General features: G+C 32.3%; 1 long non-coding RNA gene across 1 annotated transcript; it reads right to left on the bottom strand.

The window, feature by feature from the left end:
- Nucleotides 1-1,466: 1,466 nt before the first annotated feature.
- LOC133202197 (uncharacterized) lies at nt 1,467-17,908 on the bottom strand. Its single transcript, XR_009723215.1, has 4 exons — nt 17,852-17,908; nt 4,579-4,801; nt 1,959-2,072; nt 1,467-1,860 (listed from the first exon to the last, which is right to left on the bottom strand). It is a non-coding gene; the product is annotated as an uncharacterized LOC133202197 (long non-coding RNA).
- Nucleotides 17,909-18,436: the final 528 nt, after the last annotated feature.

The raw sequence follows: 18,436 nt of genomic DNA, 5'->3' as shown, positions 1-18,436 counted from the left end.
AGACACAAAAAGTCATGAACAAACTACAGGAAAAATGTAAGAACAAACAATATATGACAGTGACCCACAACCCATGAACAGACACAAACACTTATTTACATGACAGTGATCAACAAACCATGAACATTTTCATATATTTGTATGCATATACACAAATGTCTATACACAAAGACATAAAAAAGTCATGAACAAACTACAGGAAAAATGCAAGAACAAACAATCTATGACAGTGACCCACAATCCACCATGAACAGACACATGCATGTAAATATGACAGTAATCCACAAACCACATATACATGTATGCATATACACAAATGATACAAAAATACATAAACAAACTACAGAAAAAAAATTGTAAAATGTTAGAACAATAAATAACCGTGACCCACAATCCAAGAGGTTGAACCGATATGACAATGACCCACAAACTATACACAAACTATGGGACAACCAATATACCAATATATAGAAATATTTACCTCCTGGAGAATATTGATATACAATTCAAGCTTTGATACTATAATTAACAAGCATTTTGACAATCTAAAAATAAATTATTAAATTTTAGAACTAAGATTTGATTTTATTAACTGTTAGTGTAAAAATCCTTCAAAAAATCACACAAAATACGAAATCTGATGTACAGGTTCTAGACAGACATTACTTGAAAAATTGATGTCACTTTATAATTCTTTTTTTCCTATAGAATAGATATATATTTTATCACCTCTGGCTTGTGAACATGACTGTTTAGTCTTTATTTATCATTTATTGCATAAATATTTACATTTCCAATGTCTTTGTCCGAGATAAAAATTACAAATTGTAAAAATACTTTATTTCTACATAAATCTACTAGTTCATCGATAGGCGCGGTTAAAAAAAAATCACGTGCGGGGCGGGACAAATAGAGACAGAAGCGGGGCTATTAGCATGGGAATTTGGGAGCATGTAAATATAAGGAATAACTATCAGATTTTTTGGATTCATGACGATGTTCAATCGAATGGCTTGCGTGATAATTTTATGCATAAACGCCTTCGGCGTTTATGCAAATTATCACGCAAGCCACTCGATTGATCACATCAGGAATCCAAAAAATAAGACAGTTAGCTTTAAATGAGTTTTAATAAAACATAATTTCACCACGCGAATTTAATTTCTTGTTCGTCGCACATCTGGTGAAAAAAGTAAGAGCGGGCAAGAGATTAAATAATAATATTATTACTTTTTTGTACGCAAAATTTTTAGGCATAACATGAAAAAAATTGAGTGACAATTATATTTTTTCTACTTTTTTCTGATTTGTAGAGTAAACAGATTTAAATTATCAAAAATAGAGCGGAAATAAAACAGAAACTGGCACAGAATTTCCCAGGTGCAGGAGATTTAAATTAATATTATTTGTATAGCTTTGTTCAAATAAGAGCGTGCGGGTCCGACAAGCAAAACATTAAATTGGAATGGCCTTTGTATTTGATTTTATTTATGAAAATTGATAATGGCACATGTCACATATTCACATCAAAACTTATCACATTATCACTTTTGGAATTGCAAAGCAGTGTATCAACAGACTTTTCATATTTGAAACTAATTATTTTTTTTTCTGCATAATAAAGCATAATTCAAAATGTACCGGTAGTATTTTCAGATTAAGATGGACTTAACTGTAGAAAAAGACAGTTTTATATTCAGTCCACATATCAGCTTCAGAGCAAATAATTAACCACACACACATGAACACCATTAGGGTCTTGGCTTATCTGCGGAAAAAGTTTATATTCTGCAAAATGGTCTTCACTGGTTTGTGGAACATGTGCAAGTTTTCCATCAGGGTCTGCCTCAATAATCCACTCTAAGGAACATGCAAAGAAGAACTGACAATGTAATATAAGTTATGCTACAAGTCTCGTATTGAAATTTCCTCCTATATTTCAGAAGAGTTACTCATACCTGTACTAAATTGCCTAAGCTGTTGAACATGTGAATTTACAAGGTCCTGACTAGTCTGCACAATCTGTGGAACATGTAGAAATGCTGCAACAGGGTTTGCCTCCAAAATGCTTCCTATAATATATGTGCAAAACAAAATTAATTGTGATTATATTTATGCCTACAACTACATTCAGATACCTTTAATGTAAGCTATTTCGATGCATTTTGAATAGAAATTTAACATGCTATTAAATGTTTTTAACATAAAATAAATTAATAAAAAGTATCAAATAAACTAATTGTTTTTTTATATAACACTAAACAGCAAGGGCAATGGTCACCCAGGTGTAAATTGTACAATCAACTGAGAAGTCCTATTAGGTAGACCCTAATTGTAAGGACCATTATGACAATTTATCAAAGGATCTTGGATCAGGCTAAACAAGAAATATACTAAACTTCAAAGTTCGCAGAAATGTTCTTTCTATAAATATCTACTTGATGGGTTTTACCTACCGTATTATTTAAGAAATTCAATTCTGACTAAGTTTCAAAAATGTATATCAAAGTTAAGATTATCTTCACACCTTTTAGCTATTGAAACTGGATATAATAAAACAAACAGATCCCACTGGAAATGTTTTTTTGTGTCATACTTGTGTCGAGGATGAATATCACTTTCTACTAGTATGTCCTGTTTATCAAGATTATCAATGCAAATTATTTCTTTTTAAAAAAAACATCCATACGTATAAATTACTGCAATTGTTCAATAATAAGAACTTTAAGGATATGTGTAACCTAGGTATTACAAATATATTTATTATAGCATGAGGCAAAGAGGTGATCCTGTACATATAATCAAATATCAGCTGTCTCATTTAAAGTCATCATTTTGTAAGTTCTATGGTCGATACAATGACCTTGTCAGCAAATACAATTTATCATTGAGTCAAATGCTGACTGACGTTTTTCATACTAATTGTTAGACCATTATTTACACACTGAATTGTCGACGGATTTTTCCGTTATTTCCCAATCATGACAAGGAGCACACGGCGGGTGTGACCGGTCTGCAGGGGATGCTCACTCCTCCATGGCACCTGATCCCACCTCTGATGTTTGGAGGTCCGTGTTTGCTCTGCTCCTATTTTGTATTGTATAATGGACTTTTGAGCTTGAATACTGTTCATTATCTCCATATATTTCATATCAAGGTGATCTTGTAATCCAATAATAATAATCACTCTAACCTTGTCTTAGAGGTATTATTTTCAATAATTTACTTTATTTAGGCCAAAAAAAATAATAGTCTTGTTTTTTTTAAATTTTGGAAGAAAAAAATCTCGAATTTCCGGAATTTCATCGTTCTGTCACCATAATCGTTTTCTGTGTTAACACAAAACAAGCATTTCATGAAATTCTTGTTTTAAATGTGGACTTTCATAGAATACCACTTGAGTTTAGTCAAAAGACATGAAATTTGATTTTAAAAGACAATATTGACCTGTGACATGTTTAATTTTATCTTTTATTAGTTCATATCCAAAAAATGTTGTCGAAAAAAAAAAATAAAATGAAAATATACAATAAAATGATTTTCCTACCTACCTACCCTATTTCTTTTTTCAGGCTGGTAGCAGGAAACAAGACTATTTTTTTGGTCTTATCTAAAATATGGATCACAAAAAGATGTTGTTTTTTCCCCATCGATTTAATTAATTCATCATTTTCACCAATTGCTATTTTCCTATTCTTGGAAAAAAAGTTCACAAATTAATATATTTCAATGTACGTGATGTAAACTTCAGAAACTTGCATCTGCTGAACATCAATTTTAGTGCCCTTGTAATCGTAGATTCGGGGGTATATAGTTTTTGCCCTGTGCATCCATCTGTCTGTTTGTCCGCAAAAAAAATCATTAATCATCAAGTCGTAATGTTATGACAGCATGCTTTAATAGTGACTACTTATACAGTTTGATGGAACCACGGACCTATACTATACGTCCCTGACAGAATGGCATCCAAACGTCATAAACTTTTTAGAACCTGACCTTGTTATTGAAACATTTGGTCAATTGCTTGCATATTACAACTAATTAAGTGTTTTGGCAGCATTAATAATGACTGTTTAATGGGTTAGGTACGTACTATGTAATAAGTAAACATGACAAACAGCTGGCAAAGTCCTGTCTCAATAAGTGTCAAACTTGGTATTTTCTTTTGAATAAATTTTAATTCTAGGATCAGTCTTCTTGTGTTCCTCTGTGTACTGTACAACCATAAGGGTGGTTGTACTAATAAAAATATTTCCTTAAACCTAGCAAATTGTTTATAGTCACAGTAATACCTTACATCTTTGATTTAGTAAAGACATAAAACATACAGGGTGTTAGTTCCTTGTTTTACTAGTGTTATTCACAAAATATTTTCATTATGGCAAGTGAAATATTCTGAAATGGTGGCCAAAATTTTTTTTAGGTCCTCATTTAGTGACCTGAAAGTAAGTGTGACTTGGAACACTGTTGGGTAAAACATTTTTCATCTCTTGACCTCTCAAGAACATTGAAAAAAAAAAGCACTACAAAGAGGATGCAGCGTATCAAATTTGAAAATCCATTATTCTAAATATTTACCTGATGAGTGATGAACTCCAAGGAAGATTGTCCATTGGGCATGGGGATCACCATAGTCATATCTGATCTCCTTCCCTCTATCAATATCCCTTCTTGCAAAGAAAAAGCCTGGAGTAGTTGTTAAACACTTTTAACTTCTCATAACATGCATAAGATGGGGTTGTCTATAGCTGCATCATTAACCTACTTTCCAAGCCTTTGGAAGCTGTCAGATGCATCAATGCTTGTAAAATGATAATGAAAACCATAAATAAAAAGTTTAAAGTTACATATAAACATAATAACATATATGATGAAATATTAGGACTGCAGGAACAATACAGGTTTTATGCAACAATCACAATATAGTAGTCACAATATATGAATCACAATGAATTTTTCCAAAAATAATTTTTGTTTCATACAATTTGCAAGAGTAATAAAAATCCCTGCCACTGTATGATATTGTTCAATTATCGTACACATTTTAGAGTGCAAGAAAATTATGTTATTCTTTACTCTAAAAAATTGTCATCCTAGTGAGACATGACACTCTGCAATTTGTTGTAAAGATATAAAAATCCATATAAAAAATATAACGCAGCAAGGTTAAGGATGCCCACAGGAAATAATACGCCTAAAAATATTCCGAGAAAATAAATATAGTGTTGATTTTTTTTTTACAGCATGAGTTTTGATTAATGGGAATTCTACTATTTGCATATGTAGGAGGGTTGTCCCAGAAATACGTGAACATTTTCAATATCTTTTGTTTCACTAATACTGTAAAGTTAAAAATAGGCATAGATCATGATCAACATTTTTGTGAATTTTTTCTGGAAATGTGCTTCTGATAAAATTAGTTTATTTAAGCATAAATTCGGCACAGTATTTAATTTTATTTTATTTACCAAGTAATGCATCTCAAATACGGCGTGTGTTGCTAAAAGATTGTGGAATTAATTCTTTCAATAGACAATTTCTCAATTCCGATAATAAACCTAACAGTTCACATTGTTTAACGATGGCCTTGGCTTAGGCTTATGACATAAAGCTCAGGACTTTCAGTTTGTCTTCATTTCTTTTGGTCTACAAAATGTCTCTTCCAGCACTAATATCTCTTTCATCGTATGGGCAAGAGTCCTATCCCGTTTTAAAGACAGTGCTGCTTAATAATTTGTGCTCCAAATTATCACTAAACGTCACCATTTTTAACAATATCTAATTAAAAGTGTTCTGGCATATAACGTCATATATTTGTCATTAATGATATCAAATTAATGAATTTTCATACACAAGTATATCAGCTAGATCAAAGAGTATTTATGGAGGTAAAGTTTGTGACATTATATTTCCGTATAGCCTGGTAATAAAGAAAAATTCATTGACAATGCTACTTTTAAAAGTCAATAAACTGCAGTGTGCAGACCACCGATATTTAACACCCTTTAAATGCCATTTTTACATATTAATGACATCACAAGCCTAAAATATTTTGTCATAATACTGAAAATATCATTTTCCAACAACTTGCAAAAAATTATTAGTTCTGGTCAAATAGTTTCTGAAATATACAAAAAGTTTGTGTTTTCTGGGACAACCCTCATATATATGAGGTCTTTGCCGAGTTCGGCCAAAGCAACTTTACTTACATCAGCTGTTTGTCAAGTGACATGTTTAAAATTACAAAAAATATGTATGGCTACAAAGATCATAAAGTACAACGATATACGGATATCTTTTCACTATGAAATTAATTTTGTTTTCTTTAAGACAAATTCCTTAACCTGAAAAGTGCTGGGAGCAACTTCCCCATGCCTGAGAATTATGTAAAATTTTTGATAAACTTCCTACATTGACATAATATGCATTGAAATAATGATAAAATACGGAAAAAAGCAACAGCGCACAACCAGCTCCTGGCACTTTTCAAAGTAGTAGGGATGTTACTACCTTTGTATAATAAAGTGCCCCAGCATGATACGCCCGTCAAATATTGTTCAATTATCACGAACAGTTTAGAGTGCAAGAAAATAAAGTCAACCTTGATACAAGGATTTCCAAGATTTTTCCATTTCTTACAATTTTTGTTTATACATTTCCTGTGGTGTAGGCATTATAACAAATATTACATTATAGATCCTCAACTGGTAGTGTTAGAGCTTGACAAATGCCCATCTGCACCCCCCCCCCCCCCCCACACACACACACAGTGACACACACACACATCTTTCATATTTGTGAGACATGATGCTCTGAAATTTACTAGTTGATATTTTCAAAAAATTAAATAAAAATATCATATTAAACAAAATCAATTTAGTCTTAACAACTTAATCTATACCAATTTAATTTTAAAATAAAAGACTGGCCATCAAATGACATATGCTATAAACTGACCAGCAGTTCTTCTGTCCAATTCCCAAAGGATACAGATAAGAACTGCTTGATCAGAGATGCTCTAACAGAAATGATTGAGAACAGCTAGCCTTCCTACACTGAACTCATTAATTAATCTTTAACTGGATGCATGTCCACTCATTACTCCCAAGGGATGAATGGATCTGTGCTATCTGCTTTGTAGTGCAATTAAAATGAATATTTATGTCATTCTGAAATTAAATTTGAAAACAAAGATTTTTTTTTTTCAATTTGTTACAAAGATTTATAAAAAGAAAAAAAAATTGTAATCTTGATGCAACATTTTTAATAAGGTTTCTGCTTGACTCTTAGATTTGTAGGGACTATCTATTAGTTTATTATACAATATCAAATTAGTTTATTATACAATTTTTGTATCAAATTAGTTTTAATTACTTTTCACCAAATTCATTTTAAAAGTTAGGCTAGCCCACAAAAAACTATTTAATCCAACATGGCTGATTCCTCTGCCCAATTCCCAAGAGATATAGATAACACCTGCTTGATCAGAGATGCTCTACCAGTTAGCTCCTCACACTAAACTAATTTCTCGCTAATTTGACATGCAATTTTCTGTTATCAAAATTCTCCTTGACCAGTGCTTGATAATTACACCCATGGGAGAGGTGGAATTTCTCTTGTAACATTATATTTGTTATAGATTGCTGTAAAGTATATAATGAAAAAAATTAGTATTTCTTGATTTTAACATCTTTTTAATAAGGATACTGCAACACTTCTACATTTTTTGGGATTGTGTAATTTAATAGTAAAAAGACAGTTTTTTTTTTTTTTAAAATTTCACTTAAATTAAAGGTCACAGTGACCTTGAAATAGGTCGCGACACACCTTCTACCTAAGATGCATAAACTGGCCAAGTTTGATGATTATAAGTCTAATAGTTTTCTAGTTATGAGCCGGACAGGATTTTTCCATATTTGGCCATAGCATCTTAATTAAGGGTCAGAACGACCTACTTTTAGTGCGTGACACACCTTCTACCAAAGAAGTATCAGCTGACAAAGTTTGATAATCCTAGGCCTAATAGTATTAAAGTTATGAGCCGGACACGAGAAAGGCTAACAGACAGACAGACAGACGGACATGAACGCCATAACATAATACGTTCCGTCTAAAGACGGGCGTATAAAAATTCATAAATTATAGTGAAGCAGATATCGTTGAACTTTTGAGATTTTCGAGGGGCTGTGCCTGTTATTCTAGATTGTTAATGTATAAATGTCCCTTACCTGTGGCTTTATATGAGGTCTACACATTTTCAATTTAAGGCCTAAAAAAAAAATAAGTTTGTTTCCTGTAACCTGACCGACCCATTCAAATTATCCCCCGGCGGATTTTTTTTTTCTGCCAAATCTGCATTTGCTCTTTGGTTCGATGGATCAGCTGATTCCATTTATTCAAAAAATATTAATTGTAGCTTTATTTGAGATATAAAATATGTCATCCTAGTCAACATTTACCTTGAATATAAAGAATAATCATTATTGTAACAAGAATTTCCACCCACAACTTTTAGGATTTCGTTCTCTGCCGCTAAGCAGCCATTTTGGGTGTCCACTTTAAATATAACACCTGGTTAATTCAGTCTGGGGATGTTTGACCCTATTATCCATAAGCAAAAAAAAAAAAAATTAAAAATCCCAACCTACCGACCCTTGATTTTTTGGGAATGTTACAGGAAGCAAACAATTTTTTTAGGCCTAATTAGACTATAAAATATTGATTAATACATTCAAAAATATGACTTAGTTTTGGTCAGATCACACTTATTTTAATTTGATATTTACAAGCTACAATAATAGCTTGATCTATGCCTCAAGTACAGAGAAACTGTCTGTCAAACTAGGGTGTGACGTCATCTTAGTCAGTGCAGGAAGGTCAAGATGGCTTAAATTCTACATTCAAATAGTGTTATTATGACATGATAAGTTACACATCAATTTATGTTTACAATATTTATGATGTTATGAGAAAAGACTGTATTTGAGCGTGTATGAAAAAGAAAACATTAGTATTTAGGATTTATTTGTTCAGTTTCATTGTGACGTCATAATCGATTTCCAGAAGCTCTGCATATAGGCTGATGTAAGTATGGGAGTCCTAAACCTAGCTGCGTATACAATATATATATATATTTTTATATAATTAGTTTTGATTACTTGTTAAATATACAATATCAAATTAGTTTTAATTATATTATATACTAAAAGATTAGTTTTATTTACTTTACAACAAATTTATCTTGAAAGTTAGACTAGACAAGAAAGTCGACTTTTGCACTCGGCGAGCAGAGTTTTGACACTGTTTACGGAAATAAAAGAAAATTAATAAATAAGACAAACATGTCATAGATAGTTGTGTAGATAAATTATCGTAGAGGACAATGGTAATAAACAGTTTGCCAGTGCATTTCCTCTGAAAGTGTAAATAAGTTCAATTTTGGGGAAGGGGGGGGGGGGGGGTACTCAATGTAATATGGAGTTGGATACCTTGTATTATCATCATACTATGGGTTGAAAAATTTATTACCAAAACAAGTGCCTGTAATACCAGCTGTTAAAAATCAGTATGGGCCACTACCATTTTAGAACTAGTAGCCTCTTCAGCGACCAGTTTTAAAGGCTGATATTTTTAACCAAACAGTTTTCTCTGGTGAGGGGAGGGACTAAGATTTTCCCAGAGGCTGATCGTGTATGGTGTTAATACCTATACACACACAGTATACACAGGAAGTCCTTGTTACCTGTGGGAACTTTTATACATATATTTCTAAAAGATGATAAATTTTTTAATTGTAAGCTAGCTTATTGTGAGAAAATATAGCATTATAACTGACAAACTGTCAACTTTAATGCATTTAATTATAAAACAAACAGCATATAGACCTCTTTAAATACAGCGATCTTTACAGCAATGTGTTGACGTGATCCTTGTCATGTTAAATATGGGAAATTCCGAAAATATCAATGTACCTGTATTTAATTTCAATTATTTATAAGTGTAAAAAAAGTTGTTATACAGTGCCTGGGAAGGTAAAACAACAGATGCGGGCAAATGGCCCTGTTATTTATAGCCACTAACCAGGGTCATTTTGAAATTTAAGGGGTCTAGAGGAAATATATTCAGGTCATTCTAAAATATGTCATAGTTTTGTGCTAATAATAATGCATATACATGTATCTTTGACACCTAAATTTAAGTTGCTAAAGAATGCCATAGGAATTGACAAATCATTCGACATTGACTAGCAAAAGTGATTTTTCTGTTTCTAAGAAATTCATAAATCATTCGTCATCTACCACAGCAAGTATTTAGGAAAATTACATTTAAACCAAACACACACTTTTTTAAAATTGTCGATTTAGAGATCAAGGGACAGGCAAAGATAAAAAACTTCGATGATGTGGTTTTTCATTGTAAGGTAAAATTTTTTTCGTAAATCTGTGGTAAGCCATCCAAAATGACTCAACATTTCTTTGCCAATGGATGTAAAATATGTTGAATGTCGGTTCCAATTTTTTAATATGATACATTACAGATTCCATCTACCTTCGACGATGAATACTGTACCGATAGAGCAGACTGATATGAACTTCACAAAGTAGAAAACAATGTGTGTTGTGCTGCATGGCATCAGTGCATCAATGCATTGGGCCATTTTTCGGCAGTATGCACATATAGCACATGATATGGCCCCTTCCCAGGTCCTGGTCATAAAAATTTTTATGATCACGATCAAAATGTTTAGAAAACCCTGTTTGTATGAAAAGTTGTGCAACACTTCTCTTAGCAATTGAGCAAATGGCAAAAGATGCAATGTGGAAAAGCCACAAATATCTAGAAATAACCGTAGTGGGAATTGAATCATGCCAATCTCAAACAAATGCAAAAAAATGTTTTATAACTGAGGTTTTTCCTAATGCTTCTGTAGTAGGCCCTATATTATGTTCTCCCTCCTTTCTTTCATCAGAGGTAAGGCATAATAAAAAAAATATGTTTGTTTACAGTTACCCGACTGACCCTATATCTAATAGGCAACCCAAATTTTTTTTCGTCGTAAAAATCCAGAAGTCACTCATTCGTCGGTTTAACTTTTACATGCATCTTAATCAGTCAAGCGTTTGAAATTGAAAGTACTAGAAATAGTTAGTGCAACATGGAATTAAAGAAGAAATACAAGACAGTTTTTTTCATTGTGTGGTAGCTGTAAGGCAGTTGGCAAGAAAGATATTGCCATATGGCAAGCCCAAACAAAAGTAAAGCACCACACAATGGTAAAACTGTCTTGTTTTTCAACCAATTCATTTGAATTTGTGTATAAAAAAATTCAATAAAATAAAAAAAATCCTACCTATCGGCCCTATTTTATTTCGGCATGTAACAGTAAACGAACATATTTTTTTGTTTGGCCTAAACATGTATGGAAACTATAAACATAAAACTAACACCCCAAGTATGCCATCTGCATTCAGAATCGGTGCATGTGCTTTTTTGAGGTTGACAAGCTGGTAATTATGCTTCACAGCTGCTTCAGGCTGAAGCATCCGTCATTTGTAAGGTAGGTCGCGGGTTTGCTTTTGTCATCAATTTCGGTACACAATTTAGACAATTCGAGTGGTTGTTTTGTGCACATTTGATTATGACGTGAGTTACATCACAAAGGCGATGTTGCATTGCTTCCTGCTTATTTCTCTGAAAATTACTTTAATTAGCAATAGAATCTAGTCCATACGAGGCGTATGTACAGTGTGCGAAAGTATTAACGCCTGTCCGATGGTCCGAATCTATCTCAAATTGAATTGGTCTACCCCGATCCGAATTGAAACAGACCGAATTCTCTATCCCAATTTTGGCCATGGGTAAAATGAGATTGAACAAGAATGACCATTTCGTATTTTTAACACATAATTATAAACAAAATAATTGTGAAAAAATAATTTAATACTTTTATATTTTACATGGTAAAAGAACTGTTGTTAAATCTCTTTATTTATTAATTTATAACATTGTGCATCCTTCGATGAATTAGTGGTGTACAATTTTTACCCAATGCTTGCTGTTTATGTATATCAGGCATGCTACAAATCCTGACTGCAGGAAGCACTGCATTAAAACATGAATTGAATCAACAAAAAGACAACCAAAAAAATTGAAAATAAAATAATGAATCCGAGAAAAGGGAAAGCTATAAAGATGAAATTAGAGTTTGTGTCTTTCACAAATATTAGCTGGTCTGCAGAGTGAAGTTCATATACGACGAGTCTGAATAATTGCACAGTTTTTTGGGGTGTGAAATGCATGAACACTGCATGATTATATTTAATTTTCACTAGATAATCATGAAAATATATAGCAGATACTTCAATAAGAATATAAATGCAGGGATCGACATTAACGGTTGTCCGATTGCCCGGGACAAGTAAATTCTCAGTTCGGACAAGTGAATCTTTGGACGTACTTGTCCGATCAGGCAAGTGAATTTTTCTCATAGAAATGTGCATATTTATTTAGTTTACATTAATTTATATTTTAAAAACCCGACTTGATTTCCGCCAGGTACCTGACTGACATTGTTTTTGCATTCGGAATTCCTTGTCAGCATTTCTGGATTATACCTTTCATTTGAAAATCCGGTTCGTTATTCCATTTTTTTCGTTTTTTTATGCTGTTCGTCAAACATCTCTGGAAATTTGGATATTAGATTATTTATTCACTCACAGAATATAAGTACAGAGTAACACGATGTATCCTGATCATTAAGGTAAAGATCGATGTATGTTACGTAGCAACTATCTTCCTTCAGCGTCGTTTCACAGTTATCTCAGAAAATCACGATTCACAAAAGAATCCTACCGAAAATAAGTTTAAAAATATAAATTTTATAAGACGGAGCGTTATTGCTATAAATGGCAGTGTGTGTTAACAGGCTAAATTTACCAGGACAGTGGTATACATTTATGTACAAACGCATCATAGAAATTTTTTCAGGTACCTCACCTTGCCAGATTGACAGTAGTGTATTTGGTCACATTTTTTCTTGTCATAACATTTACAGAAATAAAAATTTATTCTGAAGTTCTTTCCTTATTTTGGGCAACCAAGTTTTGCATTCGGACAAGTCAAAGTTTGAGATCACTTGCCCGAAGGGCAAGTAAATCTAAAAGTTAATGTCTATCCCTGAAATGAATAAATTTTAAAAAAATTAACAATAACAAGAGCACATTTTTTCCTAATTTACTTTCTTTGGACATTCCTATTTGTCTACGGTCTATCCCAATTTCAAATGAGATAGTCAAATGGGCTATTTCATTCTCCAGATTAGTTTCGCACACTGTATGTATGAACCTAGAGGATTATAAGTTAATTCTGCTCTGATTATATGTGTAATGTATAAGAACAAACTTATAAAACATAATAAATGTGATGCAAAATGCATGGAATTCATTTTATATTGAAAATAATACTAAACTACTAAAGGTCAATCAAATTGATTCAGTGTTAAAAATATGGCATGCAAAATGAAAGTAACGGTTTCAGTAAATTGCTACATTGAAAAATTGAAAGGCTGTATGTATGCACATAAATTTGCAATGAAGGGAAGGTGTGTAATGCACCATGTTTGCTCATCACAGCCAAAAAAAACCCCAACACATTTGTTATTTTAAGGATAACATCAACCCTAAACACTAAAAATGGATGAAATTTAATTAAATGCATTTTCCTCTTTTTTAAAAAAATATTTTGTATTTGAATCTAATAAAGTTGTTCTCTATTTATAAGCAGGCTAGCAAGGAATTGATTTATCAGTGAAATGCATGTTAAACATGTTATAATAAGGAGGAGAAGGACCTTGAGCTGAAAAAATACTTGTCATTCAATTTTTTTCATATTTTGTATATTTCTAATTAAGTATGTCCCACATATCTTAAAGCAGTTATATCATTAGGTTTCTTACCTTATTTTGGAGATATTGATTGACAATTACTATGCCCTACTGTATCTAAGTGGAGTTTTAATTCTCCATGTTTTCGGGCTAATTACTCTGTCCTTAATGGGATTTTTTAAGCATATGTAAAAAATATCAAAGTGGACATGTATCTTTTAAATTATTTCAGAGTATAACTAGGATTTAAAATTCAAAAAAGCAAGTTTTGTCTATCACACTGCATCTGGATAGGGAAAATTACGCACTTTTTAAGACAACTTAAACAATAAAAAATGTAATTTACAAAAAATTCTATCATTCAATATTTTTTAATTTACGTTGAAATGCAAATCCTTCAAATTATTGAATAACTGTAAAAATTTCAAATGATGAAGCTGACCTCATTATTTCACAGGACATTGTTAAAGAGGACATAAGCATGACAAAAATGTGTCATGTTACATTTCTCGACTACGAGAAAAACCAACTATGACGTCACAGGTAAGCTAAATAAGCGAAATAAGATATACCTACATATGATTTCCGTCATCAGCCATGCAAAAATAATTTTTGTGTTCCCCATTTCTCAAAATATTTCATCATATACTGATTATGAACTGTTTTTACATAATACAGTGGCTTCCATTTTATCGGATAGCGGTTTAACGAATATTTCGGCTATTTCAATATAATATCAGAGCACAAAACCATTTCTTATATATTTATTAATAATTTCACCTGATATTCTGATGAAAAAATACTGGAATTTTGTTTTATCCCATACAAAAATTTGGACTATCATAGTGTTTTTTGATAATCAGCACTTTGTTCACACCTCCACAGAGCTCGACATTAACGCTTGTCCGGTACCAGCGAAAAAAAATTACGGACAAGTGAATATTGCTGGGCACTTGTCCGATTGGACAAGTGCATTTTAATATAAAGAAGTCTTCAAATAATAAAAAGAACGACTATTGAAAGTTCATCGGTAAAGACGTAAGCAGTACATAAAAAAACGAACTTCGATCCCGATATGGATCGCTATGTAATTGAGTTCACACTCGATCGGGATCGAAGTTCACTAATTGCATACTACTGCAAAGGAGGGCATGAAGTTACGTCGAGTTACGAAGTTTAGGTTCTTTTTGATAATTGTGAACATTTATGTTGTTGTCAGGATAGAAAGTCTAGATAAAAGTTTGTTTTTATGTGTTTGTTGTATTTATCAATAACATCACGAAGGAATCACATGTAATGGACTTTATATTAGTTTTCAAGTTGACAGTATTTTATCTTTGTTGAACAAATTTCAGACCAGTGAAGTTGAAGTTCGGACAAGTAAATGTCTTGGTCACTTGCCCGATTGGACAAGTAAGGGGAAAAAATTAATGTCGAGCCCTGCTCCACCTTCGTATGTGAAGCCTTTGTTTACACAGTTTGACACCAATTACCTTGACTGGCTTGAGTACGACAATGAGGGGATTAGTTACGCCTGGACGCACACAGGCACCTTACCTGTGTCAATAGTGGGCATAGTAAATAGATATGTTTTGATTACAGTTGTGGTGATCAGCTTGGGTTCAATGATGCACTTGTTAATTATGACAGTTATCTGCAATTTTTTCGGCGTGAAATTTTAATTATTGAACTGATTAGCTTGTGTATGACAATTTGCTTGGATAATGAAATAACCCTATTCAATCATTTAACTTGGTAAATTGGCTTAATATTTATTCACTTTTCAGTGCAAAATTTACGGTAAAAATCACAAATGGCTCGTTCTATAAAAATACGTCTCAAAATTCATACCAACTTTCTCGACATGGCTCTCAAAATCTCTCTTCAGCAGACAAGAACGAGACTGGTAAACTCACACACAGTATAAAATACGTAACCGTATTAAAGAAACAAATCTAAAGGAAACAATTACATATATTTAATATTTTTGTTTATTTTCAATTTACAATCTATCCAGGGAAAAATAGTTTACGGTTATTAGTCAAGCATTTAGTCTACTTCCTTTTCCAAAATGGCGACCATCGAAGAAGGAATGTAAACATGTGCTGAAGAAAGATGGCAATAACTATCAAAGAATATACTCTATACGTCAATTTATTTGATAAAAAATTTCATATTAAATTCATAAGTAAGTGAAATAAATTATTTTTAGTAAAGTCATTAAGTAAACATGTCAAAAGAAAACAAAAGTGCAAGCTTGAAATTTGCTAGCTACGATGTATTATCAATACATGTAGCTCTATACATCTATCTTTGGACTCGGTATGGAGCAATCGGCTATTCTAATTTTCGGCTATTCGGATAAAACTATGCTGACAACTTGACTATTCGATAAAACGGGAACCACTGTAATACCACCCCTGTGTTCACCGAGTATGATCTTGCTGTACTAACAGATCATGTATGACGTCACTGACTTGTTGGACACGCAGATTAGGGAAACAGAGGAGTGGAACAATCTTTTTCATAATTTGTTAATGTTTACAAGAACGTAAAAACTTTTTAATTTTTTTATATAAGATGGTAATTAAAGTTAAAAAATTGTCAAAAAATTATACAAGAATTAATGCTTTACACATATTGCACTTATATAAACGGAGACTATGATGTAGTTAAACAGTCATGTGACCATGTGTCCTTCATCCCCTTAAAATGAATTCATACAAACACCCAGCATATCGGACCTTTATGGCACTCTAAACAGATATTAATATACTGTACATGTATTACGAAATACAAGTATCAAGACTTCAAGTACAATTTTTTCTATAACAAAATTAAGCTATCTGTGTTTAAGCTGAATGCAAGTATTTTACATTTTTTAATGATGAAAAATTAATAAAGAAAAAAAAAACAAGAAAGAACAAATGTTTGAGAGTTCTGACTATATACTGAATTGCGATTGACTTAAAAAGAACATTACCGATAACCCCCACCCCCCTTCAATGGTGGACTTTTTTTTTTCCTTTACCGTGTTATACTTGAATTCTTAATAATGAACTTGAACATCCTAACATTACTTGTATTATATTATCTATCGCAGTGTTACTGCTAGTGGTGTTCCAATAATCGAAAATCAGTCGATTGTTGGCATAATCCAAGCGCTCGATTACAAAATTTCTATTCCGATTAATCGGGTTATTTATTTTATTTTACAAGCGTAATAGTTTTCAAGCCAAATATTCCAGCCGCGACTTTTCTATTAACTTATTTGTGTATCGTAATGGCGTAGACGAACAGACATTGTATTCATACCCGGGTAACAACGCTAATTCCCGGGTATGGACATACTTTGGATTCTACAAAATGAATGAAGAACCAGCTGGACTAGATCGAACGTTCTATCGTTAAAATATTGTCCTAAGGACTAGGGCTTGTCCCAAAACACAGTTAGATTATTCTAACTACAGCTGGACCACCACAGAAAGTAGTTATTCATCCATTCTTACCATTTGATAAACTAAATTGACAGACTTTGTAAATGTCCGATTATAATTGATAATTAGTTAGTTACAGTAGCCCGATCATCGATTATGAAATTCTTACCGATTCCCATCACTAGTTACTGCATATTAATTCTAATGCACGAAGAATGTTTATATCAATATACCGTTCATTCTGACTTTGTGGGCAGAATATGAATTTCATAATACTAGAGAAGATAAGCTACTTATCTTCACGTAGGCAAATTTAATAAAAATTTCAGATAATATGCCGCAAATTCTAAGGAACATTATATCAAATTTTTCTGAACATGTTTTCCCGTAAAAAATTTTATGCAGTAAACCCGCGACCAACCTTAAACTGTGCTTACGATCAAACAAGTTCGAAAGTTCCTCGTTCTCTCGTCTAATTATCATAAATATGTGTTATATTCAATTGCTCTACTAATAATAACAAGATACTTACTGTCTTACAGCTCTTTACCCCTGCTAAACGCCGCCATTGTCCTCCCACAATGCATTGCGTGTATCGCTACACCGTATTGTGGGATATTCCAATTGACATTTATAGATACACAAAATGTTGAAAGCGAGGGACTTAGACCGACTGTTCTAAAAATAGATTTTGCGTTGTGGGACATTTTTCTATATATCCTTATGGGTCAAAAAAATTATTTTTTTTGTTTTTTATGGTAGGAATAGCATTTCCAACATTTCTGTGAAGTTTAGACTACATGGTTTATGGGTCAAAATATAGATGACCCATAAACCACCTAAGGATCCCACAACGTGAGTCTGAGATACGCCAAATATCCCATAACACGCCTCTTGTATAACTATATATATATATATATATATATATATATATATATATATATATATATATATATATATATATAATTAGTATGTTTTAATAATTAAACTGTTTTGAAAATTCACCATTTCATTAAAGTTTCAAATGTTTTTTATACATACATTATTTATCTGTAGGTGATAAATCGCGCGAGCAACATTTTAAGGATGTTGCCCATCAATGGGCAACTTCTTGGAG

This window comes from Saccostrea echinata, unplaced genomic scaffold, assembly GCF_033153115.1.
Source record: "Saccostrea echinata isolate AGI-Se365-2 ecotype Australia unplaced genomic scaffold, CSIRO_AGI_Sech_v1 ptg000046l, whole genome shotgun sequence".
Classification (NCBI taxonomy): domain Eukaryota; kingdom Metazoa; phylum Mollusca; class Bivalvia; order Ostreida; family Ostreidae; genus Saccostrea; species Saccostrea echinata.
This window is presented reverse-complemented; position numbering and strand designations above follow the sequence as displayed.